Genomic DNA, 11,993 nt, shown 5'->3' with positions numbered 1-11,993 from the left:
CCCGAGGTTGAGAAATAAACAAACAAAACTTGGCTGTAAAATTTTGCTGTGCTGGAATAGAATACCTATTCTCTGATAGTGATTGTCAGCCTACAGAAAAAGACAATTCCCTTGTCTCTGCTCTGGGCCCAAATTAAAGCAAAAAACCTCCAACTACTTGGAAACCTGCTTACCCAGCCCAAAGAAAAAAAAAATTTCTTTTCAAACCTGTGCTCCTTGTAAAACAAAAAAAAATCAAAATCCTAAAAAAAAAACCCTGCCACTTTTGTCTCCAGGCAAATGGGTAGAGCACACACCCCCTATTTACTTTTAGGAAGAAAAGAAAAAAAAAAAAACCTCTGGGTTGGAAGACTGTGAATTTCCCTGCAGGAGTTAAGTACCCTGCCTCCAGGCAAAGAAAACCTGCAATTCACAAGATAATCCCCTTTTGTCTCTGCTTGGCCACAAAGCAGAGAGAAACCAAGCTGCTTTCAGTTTCAAAGCTGCCTTCTGGACTTCCTAAAAATTCCTTTTTAAAATCTGTATTTCTAGTTCAAAAAATCTCAACTGGATCTCAAAATGATTTCAGGTTAATCCCACCACTGTGCCACCATGTCACGGTTCCTCCCCCACTCTGAACTCTAGGGTACAGATGTGGGGACCTGCATGAAAAACCTCCTAAGCTTATCTTTACCAGCTTAGGTCCAAACTTCCCCAAGGTACAAAATATTACACCTTGGACTGGCCGCTACCACCACCAAACTAATACTGGTTACTGGGGAAGAGCTGTTTGGACGCGTCCTTCCCCCCAAAATACTTCCCAAAACCTTGCACCCCACTTCCTGGACAAGGTTTGGTAAAAAGCCTCACCAATTTGCTTAGGTGACTACAGATCCAGACCCTTGGATCTTAAGAACAATGAACAATCCTCCCAACACTTGCACCCCCCCTTTCCTGGGAAATGTTGGATAAAAAGCCTCACCAATTTGCATAGGTGACCACAGACCCAAACCCTTGGATCTGAGAACAATGAAAAAGCATTCAGTATTTTACAAGAAGACTTTTAATAAAAAATAGAAGTAAATAGAAATAAAGAAATCCCCCCTGTAAAATCAGGATGGTAGATATCTTACAGGGTAATTAGATTCAAAAACATAGAGAACCCCTCTAGGCAAAACCTTAAGTTACAAAGAAGATACACAGACAGAAATAGTTATTCTATTCAGCACAATTCTTTTCTCAGCCATTTAAAGAAATCATAATCTAACACATACCTAGCTAGATTACTTACTAAAAGTTCTAAGACTCCATTCCTGTTCTGTCCCTGGCCAAGACGACTACAGACAGACACAGACCCTTTGTTTCTCTCCCTCCTCCCAGCTTTTGAAAGTATCTTGTCTCCTCATTGGTCATTTTGGTCAGGTGCCAGCGAGGTTACCTTTAGCTTCTTAACCCTTTACAGGTGAGAGGAGCTTTCCCCTGGCCAGGAGGGACTTCAAAGGGGTTTACCCTTCCCTTTATATTTATGACACCCCTAAAGGAGGCCCAGGGCAGAAAGAGGAAGGGCCTTGATCCTCTCCCGACATGGGCAACCTGCAGGGGATGGATTCAACCCTGCCCAAAGCAAGCAGCACCCGTCAGCTGTAAAAAGAAAAGGAGGACTTGTGGCACCTTAGAGACTAACAAATTTATTTGAGCATAAGCTTCCGTGAGCTACAGCTCACAAGTGCAACCAGGCCTAGGCAGACAGAACGGAGAAGGGGGTCGGAGTGGGGTATCCACAGATCAGCTGAGGCTGGGCACCTGCCGAGCAAGCTTCCCCTACGCACTGTCCCTTGCCAACGGGCCACAACCCTGAACTGGAGAGCTGGGAGGGGAGCCCAGCCCCCCTGCCGGTCTGAGGGACACTCCAGAAGGGAGAGCACCAGACGCACCCAAGATGTGGCGTGTGTTCACTAGGCATCCAGCTCATGTCACACTTGTCACCGGACAGCCACCTGCAGACCACTGAGATCATTAGTGTCCTGAGCCATCTTCATCCCCCAAACCTCCCCTTTGCTCCCCTTGTCAGGGCTCCTCCTGGCTGGGAAGCTGGGACTGAGCTAATGTGGCAGATGCATTTAGCAGCCCTGTCTCTTTGGACGGAGGCACTGCAGTAAAGCACCTTCGTCGGGAGGATACTCGGGTTGGCCAGAAGTTGTCTGGGTTTCCCCCAGTGAGACGGTGCCATGCAGCCAGCCGAGAACACGGCATACAGGAATTTCACATCCATGACGTTGCCTGAGAGTTTGACAGGATGCCTGAAGGCATCGGCCTTTCAGAGGGAAATGTCACTGTCCTTGTAACACCCCAGTAAACACCCAAATTCCCAGGAGATCGGTGACTCCTTAGGAAGGAGACTTCCTTCTTCAGCTGAGCATTGCCCAAGGCCATCATACAAATTAGCTTTAATCTTGAGCGGTCTGGGATTCGCTACTGCCTTTTGCGCCTGCTCTCTGTCCGTCTGTCAGTCTCTGATACCCTGTCTCATTTGCAGAGGAAACTTTATCTTAACTTTATAAGAGGTCCCTCACCCAACATGGAACAATAGCAACACTGAGAAGTCAACACTCCTTCTCCATTAACCCTCTCGAATAGTTACCTAAAAATTGCTCTTTCCACAAACATCCCAGCCCGCAAACTCATTTGTCTGTAAAAAGTGAACACAAAACAGGAGAAAACACAGTGCAAGAGAGTTTATTGAACAATTCAAACCAAGTCACAAAGAATGTTTTGCAGCATTTTCCCAACTCTAATATAGAAATAGCACAAATATGCCATCATGTGCATGCACCAGTTCCAGCCACCATACACAGAGAATTGTTGGTGTTTGAAAAACAGACCTGCAGTAGATATCAAGAGAGGAAATGGGAAGGGGAGGGAAGTTCTTGCTATCTGAGTGTATTCATGTGGTAAAGGGGCCCAACTTTAGAAAGAGGTGGAAAGCTAAGCCTTGTGCAGGACTATGAACATGGCACAAGCACATCAGTCCTTTGACAAATAGATGTCATGTACATTTATTATTGCAGTGACCATTTCATGTTGTAAGAGTTTTAAGCACTGATTACTACTGGTCTCTTGGAGAATAGCCCTGTGGAGACGCATTAGTGATGATGAGCAAACATCAGATTGTCTGGAGGCCCAAGAAGTTCATGATTTTGTGGGAGGAAATGTAGCTAAATGGAATCCCATTTGGGACAATCTCTTGGCATTGCCTAGTCATTCTGGCCCTAAACACGTGACAAAATCCAAAACATTCCGCATTTCCTCTTAGAGAATCCGAACTCATTATGTTTTTGTTGGCACTTCCAAATACAGGTGTGTGTGCTGAATATTCACTGGGAGATTAGCACTGTGATAGGATGGCACATAGGGTCTATTATTACTTATCTCACACTCCTTCTGTTGTTTCTGATCTGGTTACGGCTGTACTCCTAGGATATATCTCTGTAAAAAAGAGATGATACCTATCTTCATTATATCATAGTAACAATAGAATCAATTCTCTCTCTCTCTCTCTCTCTCTTTCTCTGTATGCCTTATTATTATTATGCTTTAAAAACATAAAATATAAATTTTAAAAAGAGATGTTGGGTTGGAGACAGCCTGGGCAAAAGTGTGAGGGGAAGGCTGAGTTGTATGTATTGTGTCCAGACCAGATTTCCATCACTGGAGACGTCCACAGCATCTGCCACATGATCCCTAGGTCTAACAAGCATCATAAGCCACTGGCCTCGCTTGGAAAGGCACAAACTACCCCTAAGCTTCTAAACTATCTGTACAAACTCCTACTCTCAGGGAAATATATGATCATCTACCACCTCAGAATAGCTCTTTGCGGTTTCGGGAATCCTCAGACAAACCACTGAGATGAAATTTTCCTTCAGGAACAGGCCAAGTAGTTTCCAAATGCTTTGTTGTTACCAGGCCAGCTCTGTAAACACAGAAATGGCTTCCACCAGATTCTGTGCTTTCCCTAGCTAGCATGTAGTGGAAAGATCCACTGGGGGGAAAGGCAGCAGAGTTCAGTCCAAATAATTAATCTTCATTTTGTGGAAGACTAGCTGCATTTACTGCCTGTACTCAATTCAGTTCCACACCCAGTGATTAAAACAACAGAGGCTTCTGACTATTCGTTTTGTTCATACCCACCTAACCATCGGTCAAAATTCCCTTCTATGATGCCTTTGGAACTACATTTTCCACCTCTAAATAAATTAGAACCAAAAGGTCTTTCTTCTTCTTTTTTGTTTTGTTTTGTTTTGTTTGTTATTCGAGCCTCAAGCTAGCAGACAGTCAAACTAAGGAAACATTTAGCAAAGGATAAGCATGCTGGGTAGAGAAGGTCTAAGGGCCCTTTCTAAGGCTGAATAATACTGAATGTTAAATTTTCAGGCAGGGGTGGAACTGGAGTTTGAGGAGCTGGCCAGTATATGAGATTCTTTCTAAGCATCATAAAAGTTCAGGAGGCCACGGTGAATTTTTAGCAACAATTTACAGTAAAAAGGAAATTAGAGAGACACGGTGGATGGGATAATATCTTTTACTGGACCAGCTTGGTTAGTGAGAGAGACAAGCTTTGGAGCCACACAGAGCTCTTCTCAGGTCTGGGAAAGGTACTCCCGGGATCACACCTAAATGCAAGGTGGAACAGATTCTTTAGCATAAGGGTTGCATCCGATGAAGTGAGCTGTAGCTCACAAAAGCTTATGCTCAAATAAATTGGTTATTCTCTAAGGTGCTCCTTTTCTTTTAGTATAAGTAGTTAGCACATCTTGATAGGGACCATTCGAGGTAGTGTGGCCCATTAACACCCTGCAGTCATAGGACAAAAGGAGGGGGTTAGTGGGTTACAGGTTGTTGCAATAAATCCAGTGTCTCTGTTCAGTCCAGGTTTTTGAGTGTCTAGCAGAGTTCTGAATTTAAGCTCCCAGGCTTGTCTTTAGAAGGTGTTGTGCAGGTTTCCTTTGAGGATGAGGACTGAGACGTCAGATGTAGAGTGATCACTTTGGCCCACATGTGATAGGGTGTTTTTGTCTTTTATTGTTTTCCGGTGTGAGTACATTCGAGAGCGCAGGGATTGTCTGGTTTCACCCATACAGTTGTTATTGGATCATTTAGTGCACTGGACGAGGTACACCACATATTGTGATAGACATGTGTAGAACCTGTGGATCTTGAAAGGTATGTGCCCATGGCTATTCCCAGGGTTTGGATACAGGGTTTGTTGTTGTGGCTGAGGATGAAATGGATTAATTTGGCGATGTGTTTGGGGTGGAGGTCTGCGTGTGGTCCATTGTCTTGTAGACCTCTGAGGCAGGCAGCGAGGCCATCATTGTGGGGGACATTGGTGTTCACCTTTCAAGAACAGGTTGAACCTGGGAGGTTAAATTCATCACTTTGCTAGACACGATAAATCATAGTCTTAGTAAAGACACTGGATTCATGGCTTATCACAACAACCTGTCACCCCATCTTTTTGGTACCATGACTGCAGTTAATGGTCCACTTCACCTGGAATGGTCTCGCAGAATACGCGTTAATGGCGTAGGTGAACAATCTGTTCCACCTTGCATTTACCTGTGGCACTCTGCATGTGTCTCCCAGACCGGAAGAACAGCTCTTTGTGGCTTGAAAGTTTGTCTCTCTCACCAACCGAAGTTGGTCCAATAAACGATATTACCTCCCCCATCTTGTCTCTCTAATTATCCTGGGACTGACACGGCTACAACAACACTATAAACAAAAAGGTAAAATGGAACCTAAGTTAATATAAAGGTTCTAATGTGTGGAAAGCAAAGCCATATGCCTGGAGACCTGGACGATGCCGAGCTCTCTGCAGACATGGCAGGAGCCACTGACAAACCTATTCCCTTCCCTTTGACTGGACAATGGCCAGAAATAAATCCATTGTAAACTCACAGGTTAGGTGCTTTCTGTTCTCCTCAAATCCCACCGTACAGCAGCAGCAGGAGTCCACTTTGGGGAGCTCTGGCCTCCTTCAGTCACTAACTCCCATCGTGTGTCTGTGTGGCAAGCTTCCTCACGAACAGGGAGCCGGACTGTGTGGTCAGAGGAGTCGCGGGAGACCTCAGAGAATTGGGGTGGAACAAAGCCCCTTTGAATGAGTCGCACGCGGCTGTTTGAATGCATCTGACTTGGCCCAGTGGCACATGCTGATTTATTGCCCAGGGCGGATCTCTGCAGACACGCCGGCTCCAGCCACAGCAAAACCAGCCTCCGTTGGGAAGATTCTTTGCAAGCCAGAGCTTCTGGGCCCTGGGTTCAGTATGGGCAAGGGCAGGGTGTGGGGAGAAAGAAGAAGGGACTTTGAACAAAGACCTACAGAAAGTCCGACTGGAAAAATCCTATTAGCTTTTTGAGAGAGGAAGAATGTGCCGTGGTTAGGTTCAGTGTCCCAAGTGCTGGGATGCCTCCCCCTTTCCTTGGTGGAATATTGCACCACTGGGAAAAGTTTCCTGGATTGTCCTTTGTTTTGGCTCAGGAGCTGCACCAAGTGTGGGAGGAGAACATGCCTTGCTCACAAGGGCTCTCCAGCCTTCTGTGATTGCTGACATTCAGGCTAAATCACCCCCAAGAGGCTATGTGCCTACTTCCTGATCTCCTAACAAGTGGAGTAAATCCAGAGTCAGAGCAGCTGCAAATCCAGATCTAGTTACAGGAGCAAACAAAAAACAGTGGCTTGGTTACAAAAATACCTACATACCATACATCAAATGCAACAATAACTGCTTTCCCAGATGTCCCTCAGGTTTGAGGCACCCACACACGCACGCCTGTGCAGCCACATGTATGCATACCCATGTGTGCATACACAAATACACGCGCACACACACACACAGAGTGCTAACAGAGATTAAGGCGAGCACACCAGGCCCCAAAGCTGCCAGCGCAGTACACTTCCCATGCAACAAACGCAGTATTCACAAGGGAGGGATTTTTTTTAATAGGGCCCCATGGAGACATCAGAGCAATTTTCAAGGAGGTTTGAAGCCACTGGGAAGCTTATTAGATCTGGAGTTAATTTGATGTTGGTAATCAGTGAGCAAGTTAAGCAGTTAAGGAGATAGCTGCTGCCGAATGGTTTGTCTGTTTAGCCTGCTTGTAAGCAGGGGTTACTAATGAGCTGCTCATGAATATGAATGAGAGATGATTACAGTGTGGAAAGGGCAGTCAGCAAACCATAAACTTAATTTTAATCTTTTTATTATCAAAGTCATGTTATTAATAATAGACATTACACTAAGACCATGCTTCATCAGCCAATTACAGTGCTACCCAGCAGTCCCCCTGCAAACATCACCAACCAGTGCACTGGTTTGGAATGGGTTCTCTCTGACTGTCTAGTTATGAAGTGCCGCTCACTATGGTATCTGGGTGTGGGCTGACAGTCCCCCTGCTGGCAGAGGGCAATGCTGCTTAGAAAAAGCTAAATAGATTTTTCTCCAAAATAGTATTAACATGACTCTATTTTCACTTTCTGAGCAATCACAGGGTGAGCGAAGGGAAAGGAATTAATATCCAGGGAGCATTTCCATTTTGGGAACTGACATACCAGCTACGCACAGGGTTCATATTGCAGCCATCTGCTAAGATGCAGCCACTTCTGGGGAGGAACACAGCAACTGTTTAACAGCTCATAGCAACACTACCCCAGTGTTTAGGACAGGAAGTGAAACTACAGGACTGCACAGTACCCAACTAAGCTAGGCATCCCAGGGCTTCCCCCTCCAGCAGCACACTTGCAGTGTGGGTAGGTTTAAGTGTCACGGCAAGCCAGCTGATCCCCTGCTAGCGCACGGGGGCTTCTGCAGCTCCTTCTGTGGCCCCGCCCAGCCCTGTGGCTGGCTCAGCTGTGACATGCCACCCCAGACCCACGTGACATCCCACGAGAGAAGCTGCTGCAGGAGCCCTTCCCTCCTACCTGTGTGTTTCAAGTTAAAACTTTAGCCGGCCAATACAATAGGCATGTTCTCAGTCACATGCGTAATAGCCCCATCATGCACCAGAGCCGCCAAGGGGAGGTGTCCATGACTGTCTGTCTGTGCACTTCTAGTGCTCCCACCACCGGAGTGGCTGCAGAAATCAAACACCTCGTGAGAAAGGGAAAGCTGGGGCTGAGACTGGAGGAGAGGCCGGTGTGGGACGGGCACAGGGCTCAGTGCAGAGCCCTCTGCAGTCACAATGTCAGCAAGCCCAGCAGTGACTGAGTCACCAATCCCAGGGCCTTCCGTTTCTCTCCTCCCTGGCTCTCCTCTGCCAACAGCTGCAGTGGCTCCTAGCCTGGCTCCCCCTTCAGGGCATAGGTCACTCTTTGTTGGGGTCACACAATGGAGTGGGAAAGGAGAGGTGCCTTTTAGACACAGCTCAGTCCAGAGAGGCTCGCTTGCAGCAGGATGCTGGGGGTTTAACGAGACCAGTGCTGCCCTAGGGATAAAAGGCCCCTGGGAATGTAAAATATGGATCTATCCCAGGGCTGGGCATGTGGGGACTTTCTAGCTGGTGCTGGGGAAATTACTGGCTCTGAGAAGAAATATATTTGCTGGCTAGACTTCGAGGCCACCCACATCCCTAGTAGTCTGCATGAGCAAGAGACACGTGTGCAAAGCAGCCAGGACTCAGAGTAGGTGCCGTCTGCATAGGTCCCTGCAGTTATCCAAGTCCCTGCTGTCGACTGATGACAGGTGAACACGAGTGTGCACAAGCTAGATCGAAACTGCAAAACTCCAGTCTGCAGCCAGGTTTGTGCTCCCAACTGGGATGGGCAGCTCCAGTCGCCAGCCAAGGGAGAGACCAGCAGTGAAATTCAGAACTGGCCCTGGGTTCGGACTCCAAGCCCGGCCTGCCCAGCTGGGTGTTGGAAGACAGAGTGTGGGCTCCAGCTGGTTTCTAGCACTAACCAGGCTGCTCCAATCCCCGTGGCGGGTAGCTCATGGACAGCCATGTTTTGCCTGCCCCACACTCCACCCCACAGGGTCATGGACGGAGAGGCAGCTTCAGGCCAGTGCTGTTGAAATGTGAAGTTTCCGATGTCAATGGTTTGTGCATGCTGAATTTAACACAATTAAAATAACCCTAAGAGAGTACGCAAGGCCATAGCCCTTACCAAAGCTCTTGTGCTTGCCAAGATGGGGATGCAGGAATGTACCCTCTTCCCTCTCCCACCCCCCAAAGGCTGATAGAAACTCATTCCCCGGGGAGATGCTACTGGCCTCAGTAGCCAGTGATGGTGGGAGTTGGAAATTCAGATTCCTTTCCGAGGCTGAGAGCCCTCCCTGCCCCAGAGCGAAGATTGTGACCCTCGACCAGGCTGTGCGGGGTGTAACCACCAAGGAGGCAAGGAGGTATGTAAGGTGGTACAAGAGTGCAGAGTTGGGGCAATGGGACAAAGCCAGGGGAAGATCAGTTCGGGTTCGGTTAAAAACGAGAAACATGGCACTGTGAGTCAATGCAGCAGGCTGTGGTGGGGACGCCCCCGGTGTGCCTTCACACTAGGCTGGGCAAAGCAATAGCAAACCATGCTCCACTGACCTTCTCGGGTCACGTTTCCAGGCACAGGTGCATGCCCGTACAGCACCAGCCAACCCTCACGCCAGCAGGCCAGCTCACACAGCATCAGTTGGTCAGACAAACAGCAGATATTCCCACCCAAGACTCTCTGGGCAAGCCTCACCAGGGGGTCGCTCTTTGCAGGCTCACACGCATCTGGCTCGTTCGCGGCACCTCGTGGCTGCAAATCTGACCCACCGGGTCTCTTCCGTCACCAGGTTCTGGGGCAAGGGTAAGGCCGCCCTGTGTGTGTGTGCAGGGCCACTCTGGCCTTCCCAGGGCCTGGAAAGCGAGTCAAATGAGCATTTCCACTGTGTTCGTCCCTCCCCTCCCTACTTGCTCGCTCCACACCAGAGCCCAGGGATGGGAGTCTCGGTGCCAGGGAAGCCATCTTCTCAGCGTTTCCGCCCCAGCTGCTGCCAGAACTAGAGCCAGTCTCCCAGATCCAATCCCAGTTGCCGTGCTAGAGGGTCCAAGGAACATTTCCTCCGCACGCCATGGGGGTCTGAGTTTTGGCTGATGATTCCTGCTGCTCACCCTCGCCTGCCCAGCCCGCTGCATGGAACATCAAAAGAGACATAATGGGAATGCCCCATTCCCCATAAATGGGACAATCCTCTTGTCTGAGTGACTAATTAATTGTCATTATTTTCTCATGACATTACCAACACACGCTGCTCGTGCAATGAGGCAGCCGTTACGCTGTGAAATGCTGAAGCCAGGACTGTAGAACATGTTAAAAAATATTAATCTACAAATGAAAATGATTTTAATTGGATTCTGCCTGGGGGGTCGGGTCACTGTTACGTTTTCAATCAGAGTTGTCCAGTCAGCAAAACAGGCGGTGCAGCCTTTTCAAATTGGAACGGCAACTGGCTGCAAGAGGTTAATAGGAATGTTGGAAAATAAATAGGTTATTGATTGATAATAACAATAAGCTGACTCCTGTTCTACCTTGCTGACCTTCCTTCACCCAATCTTACAGAAAACTCTGTTAGCATCTAATTATGGATTGCCTTACAATGCTGTGTATTAATGAGAGTGCACCACCGGGCGGGGCTCAGCAAGCCAGTCTCATCTGAGAACTTGCCTGCCCCATGCGTCGGTGATGTGATCCCCTGGCTGGGAGGAGATCATGCTTGGGCAGCATTCAGACATGCTTTGTGGCGCTCTCCCGGCAGCGATGGCTGGGCAGGGCTTGCCTTGCTCCCTGGCTCCCCTTCACCCCCACGCCCTGACGGCAGGGTTCTCTCTCCCGAGACAGGGCTGCGCAAAGAACTCCCGCAGGCTGCGTGGGAGATGCCCGGCCCCGGAGCTGGTATCTGGTGAATGGAGACGTGCAGATGCACCCTAGCCAGTTATTCCACTCTGTCCGGCCCCAGCGGACATTGCGGTGAGCCGGGTATGAACCCTGCCGGGCTGCTCAGAATATGTCAGCCAAAAGCGTCACATTCAAGTGGCGAAAATGAGGCTCCTGTGCAGATTTGGGCACCTAAGAAAAGTGAGTGACCCAGTGTCCAGCGCTGGTGCACACCTGCAGCTTCCTGGGCTTCACCAGGCCGGGCGGGTGCTCAGTGCCCAGCAGCCAGACTGGCAGCTTCAGGCGAGTGCCAAATCCCGCTCGCAGGAACGGAGTCCCCGCCACACCTAGCACGGGAGAGAGAAGGGCTCCAGCATGGTCGGCAGCTCAGCCCCACCCCCGGCTTTCGTCCTCACGAAGCACAAACCCGACCTGCGGGTGGGTTCGCCAGCAGCTCCACCTTGCAGCTTGGTGCCGTTTAGAATGGCAGACAGCCGGGTCCTGGCCACCCCAGCGCAGGGCACTGGCAGGTGGGCTGCACCGCTCTGTACCGGGGCAGCCAGCAAGGTGAGGGATCGGGGCATCAAAACGCAGCTCGAAGCTCGCCCTTCGTCCCTGGCATTCCAGGCAGATGAACAGTCACAAGTGCCAGCTAGATGTAGGCCCAGTATAAGGGTCCCTCCAAATGGAGATGAGCCCAGAAGGGGTCAGCAATGGGGAGGAAAGTCGAGTGGGGTTTTGAGTCCACTAAGGTGGGGGTGCTCTGAAGTCCCCCTGCCCCCAGACGCTAGCTCCGGGGCCCTGGCACACACAGCATTCAGAGAGCGTGAGGGAGAACGGCAGAATCCATCCGGCCCTGGGAAGCCTCCAGCTGGAACAGAGCAGAGCTCTGCCCAGCTAGGGTGCCGAGCTCTGAACAGAAAGTGAAAACTCTGCCCATTCCACAGGCCCTGGCTGTTCCCTTGAGGCCTCCAGATCAACCTCTGCAGAGGTGGAGAGGATGGGCTGGTGGTTAGGGCACTGGGCTGTGTGCTCAGCTCCACCACTGACAGCCTGGGGGCCCTTGGGCAAGTCTCACAGTGCCTCACTTCCCAGCTGTAACATG

At 49.3% G+C, this 11,993-nt stretch overlaps 1 long non-coding RNA gene across 1 annotated transcript; it reads right to left on the bottom strand.

Moving 5' to 3' along the window:
- Window positions 1–2,699: 2,699 nt before the first annotated feature.
- LOC311531355 lies at window positions 2,700–6,096 on the bottom strand. The gene is made up of 2 exons (XR_014714202.1): window positions 5,941–6,096; window positions 2,700–3,465 (listed from the first exon to the last, which is right to left on the bottom strand). It is a non-coding gene; the product is annotated as an uncharacterized lncRNA (long non-coding RNA).
- Between the last annotated feature and the right edge of the window lie 5,897 nt (window positions 6,097–11,993).

The sequence above is a fragment of the Lepidochelys olivacea genome (genome assembly GCF_965140295.1).
Source record: "Lepidochelys olivacea isolate rLepOli2 genome assembly, chromosome: 15".
Classification (NCBI taxonomy): Eukaryota; Metazoa; Chordata; order Testudines; family Cheloniidae; genus Lepidochelys; species Lepidochelys olivacea.
Note: the sequence above shows the minus strand (reverse complement) of the source record. Positions and strands in the feature narration are given on the sequence as shown.